General features: G+C 40.5%; 1 non-coding gene across 1 annotated transcript; it reads right to left on the bottom strand.

Moving 5' to 3' along the window:
- Positions 1-741: 741 nt before the first annotated feature.
- LOC131254571 (small nucleolar RNA R71) lies at positions 742-849 on the bottom strand. Its single transcript, XR_009175691.1, has one exon. It is a non-coding gene; the product is annotated as a small nucleolar RNA R71 (small nucleolar RNA).
- Positions 850-4,768: the final 3,919 nt, after the last annotated feature.

The raw sequence follows: 4,768 nt of genomic DNA, 5'->3' as shown, positions 1-4,768 counted from the left end.
ATTTTTTCTGAAATTATTTTTAGAAATTAACATTGTTTTCTGTTTTGTAAGATCCTAACATAGTAACTCTTATATTGGTAATTTTGTTCCAACACTCTTTCTTATTTTTTTTAAAATCTCTTATTTATTTTGGTTCTTTTTAGTTTTCTTTTCAGGTTTAATTGTTTAGTTACTTGAGGGCTAAGAGTGTTTCATGCCTAAGTGGGTTCGTGATAACACCCTCTGTCTTTTGAGCGAAGGAGGATTAGTCGAAGGGTTGCTTATCCATCACAGGATTTGACACTACTTGAGATCCTCTTAGTTAATTGAAGTGATAGCTGCAAATCAACCTCAACCACCAGTTGAGGAAGTTCAAGATGAAAATAAGGTGCATAATGCACCCCAGGCTCATACTCTACAAAATTATTTACAACTGGTGGGGGTGAGTACACCTCCTTGCATAATATTTCCATTGAATGTAAGAACTGTGGATATTAAACTAGAGATAATTCAACTCCTCCCTAAGTTTCATGGACTAGAATCTGAAAGTCCATACATGCATATGAAAGAATTCGATGAGATAATATCTACATTACACTTCCCAAACATGTCTGAGGGCACAGTTAGACTGAAATTGTTTCCTTTCTCTTTAAAAGAAAAGGCTAAGTCATGGTTGCATTCCTTAAGACCAAGGTCCATTCGCACATGGGCTGAGATCACAAGGGAGTTCCTTAAAAAGTTCTTCCCCTATTATAAAACAAATACCTTAAGGAAAGCAATCATGCATTTTGTGCAAAAAGAGGATGAGACCTTCTTCTAATGTTAGGAGTAATTTAAGGATCTCATAAATTCATGTCCACAACATGGATACAAAACATGGCGTATAATAAGCTTTTTCTATAAGGGATTGACCTCACCCATGCGCCAATTTATGGAGATGATGTGTAATGGGGAATTCATGAACAAAGAAGCCGTTGATGCATGGGATTATTTTGATAAACTTGCTGAAAATACACAATCATGGGATACCTCCTCAAGAACTACCACTTCTAAGCCTACTCAATCAAATAAAAGGGGAGGAATTTTGTAAGTGCTATGGTTTTATGCTCCTTTGGTTATCAAATTTTATGTTGCCAAAACATCAATCTATGTCTTGTGTAGCTCATTGGTATATATGATCAAGACATTGCATTATCTCTCTAAACACTTTGCTTCAAGTCAAGAATGAAGAACTACTTCAAACCATTTCAAGAAATGTAAGTACAAGCTACAACGAAAGAAGTGATCTTGTTCCAGACCCAAGTTCGGGGGTCGAGCATAACTCAGCTCCCGAGTTCCAAAACATCACTTATGCAACATATTTAATGATGGATGTATGTTGTCTGTATTAGTGCATAAAACATGGAATAGATTAAGCCAAATAGCAAATATAATTCAGGGATAAGTGAAGATTGCTAGCGGTAGAGTTATAGAAATATATGTGTACATGTGCGAATCCCTGAAATACATACACATACCAGGTCGTACTGTAAGTGTTGCTATCAAAATTACAAGTATCAAATTATATCTTTTTAATTTCCAAAAGAAATCCCAGCATCCTGCGCATCAGAACAAGGCTCACTAGAACCCGTCTGAAAACTGCATGAAAGAGAAAGTAGCCTCATCATCATCAATCTCCCGCTTTGCCTCAGAAGTCGCCTCAACATCTGCAACATCAGCAACTAAGACAGAGTCTGGTGGGTGTTTAACACCGCCCCAGAACGTGAGAGTGAGTGATCAACTCAGTGGAACAATAAAGCAAAGGTTAACATGTTATCAGTTCAATTAAGCAGTAATGATAAAGCAGAACAATTAAACAAGTCCTAAGTACTCTTGTTAATGCAAGAATGTATGAAGAATGATGCGTGCCCTCACGTGTACACCCTCAGCGTCTTCATCTTACATTACGCATGACATCGCCTCAAAGTGTGCCACATCTACAAAGCACATGCAAATGTGGTGCATGAACATGATTACCAAGTTGTTATTAGTCCTTTTCATACAGCAAGATTGGGAAGCTAAGATACCTTCCTCATATCACCATCCAAACAGTGATCCATTCTAGGGTCGTCAATCCTAGACATCTCATATGATCATAAAGTTGTAGGTCGTTGCAAAGGGCTCGTCACTAATAAATGCATGCCTATCTTACCCTCGTTACCACAATAAGGCTCGTCACCTCAACGCGGTATCTAGGCATGCTCGAGGTCACTACAAAGGGCTCGTCACCAATCGATGTAGGCCGACAGTACGAATATAGTGGTCCATACCACCATAATTGGCTCACGAGTTTGGTTGCTCACTGGTCACTACGAGGAGGCTCGTCACCCCAGCGTAGGCCGACAGCTCGACCATGGTATCCCATACCACCATGTCCGGCTCATGAGTCTTAGCGAATCAAGGTACAATGGTTTATAGGATTTCATTGGTAAGTTCGGTACCCTAGATTTAAACATAAGCGTCCATACATGGTGAACATACATCGGATAATCGGGTTACTTGACGAACTCGACTAGCACGAGCACACGTTGAGTTGAACGACATAGAGTGCGCAAACACTCCACATGGCCAAACCACTGCCGACAACTCTAATACGACTCGGGTTCGTCTAATCACGTCCTACGTGGCGAAAGCAACCTCAGCCACGAACTTAAGGCTGATTACCGATTTCCTGGACTAATGCATAGTCCCACACACATTCCACTACAACAGATATTCATATCTACAATTTATAATAGTAATGGAACAACAACTCCATTCATGTAGTACGTAAGCATTTGAAGAATATCAACTTAACATGGAATTTCACATAAGTAAGACTTGAAATTAAACAACAAGGAATGTAACTTGCATGAAGGAAATCATACACACTAGTGGGAGAGTTGAGAATCGCTTCTCAACGCCCATACTAGATCGATATATCACACTTTAGATCATTCAGACATTTCTACAAACACTTAGAATACACAATACAACATACATGACGTATGTTGAAATACACACATTTGGACAATCCCTTTTACCAAGGAGTTGCCACACATACAATTAGCATAAGTACACGATAGATAATCATGGCAATCACATGTTCATATTTTATACGCATACGGTACTTTATACATACACAGAATACACAAATCTCAATGTAACACATGCATATCAGGAACGCAACATAAACATAACATTTGGCATGTGAAATCTCATCCATAGCAAGAATAAACCATTCACTAACATTGAAAGCCTTGAAAACCATAACCTATACGATTAAAGTCCGCACCTTAATCCAGAAAAGAACACCGAACTGATTTTAGACGATAAGTCTTCGTCAACGGCAACAGGATAACCTAAAGCAAGAATAGAAATGAGCTACACCGACACAAAGACTATTCTAAGCTCTAACACAGATTAGGGTTAGGTTAACTTACCCAAGGATGAACTCAGAATCGCCGGAACAACGATTCTAAAGTGAACGTTTAAGGAAGAAGAAGAACAGGAAAGAATCTAAGATGATTCACCAACTTCTCTCTCACTTTCTCTTTCTTTTCCCTCTCTCTTTCTAGGCTAGGGTTAGGAAATTCGTATGGAAAAGAGAGCTAGGGTTTTAAGGTCTATATATAGGCCTAACATTGATGAAAATAACCCCAGGGCCAAGGTATACTTAGGTTATAACCAAAATAGGCCTCTCTCAATCCAACGAAGCACTTTCGGTGGGCCTATTACCACGAAAGGTCGGACTTAAGCTCACTGACCATGGATCTAGGTCAGGCTGAGTTTTCGTACTGACCGGATCTTCAGATCAGCCGTGGCGGACCACACTCAAAACAACGGTCACCGAATCTCGATCAGGTCCACAAGCACAAGGACATGCCTGGGCCACCTTCCCTGATCAGAGGGTGAAATTGGGTCAGAATCCAACGGTCAGATTGCTTAAAATTGTCGCGCAAGCGACACGACTCAGATTTCATAAAACCTTATTTAATTTCCAACCGTTCTCACACTCTTCACTCCGAACTCAATCAAATCGACCCAGAACATCACATGAACTTGATTTTTGAGGTGATGGTCAAGTCCAACATGGTGACCGCAACAGACTAAGATCATCGCTATCGGACTTTCGACGCGCGGTCCAGGTCCGATCCAGAACTTCCAAAAATTTTCAAGAGCAACTGACTTTAGCGATGGATCCCAGATTTCAGAGTAACATAGCGCTAACCATTCTACAGGTTTTGAGTCATGTAGATCCAATTTAAAGTGATTGATGCAAATTTCACAAGCAATCGAGTATAGCATTAATCACCCCAAAAAGCTACTAAGGAAAATAGAGGTAGTACTCGGGTCTTGGCACAAAATTTTCAGGGTCATTACAATCTACCCCCCTTAAAGAAAATTTCGTCCTCGAAATTCATACCTTCTCATATTCCTCAAGGATCTGAGGGTAGCTCTTCCTGACCTCAGCTTCAGATTCCCAAGTAGCCTCCTCCTCACTATGATGCGTCCAAAGCACCTTCACAAGAGGGATAACCTTGCTACGCAATACTTGCTCCTTCCTGTCCAGAATACACATCGGTCGCAGTACATATGTGGCATCCTCGCTCAACTGCACCTGCTCCCAACTGATAATATGCGAAGGATCAGGAACGTACTTCTTCAGCATAGAAACATGAAATACGTTATGCACGCCCGCAAGAGGTGTGGGCAAAGCAAGGTGGTATGCTACCGCTCCCACTCGATCTAGAACTTGAAATGGACCAAT

Source organism: Magnolia sinica, chromosome 8 (genome assembly GCF_029962835.1).
Source record: "Magnolia sinica isolate HGM2019 chromosome 8, MsV1, whole genome shotgun sequence".
Lineage (NCBI taxonomy): Eukaryota > Viridiplantae > Streptophyta > Magnoliopsida > Magnoliales > Magnoliaceae > Magnolia > Magnolia sinica.
This window is presented reverse-complemented; position numbering and strand designations above follow the sequence as displayed.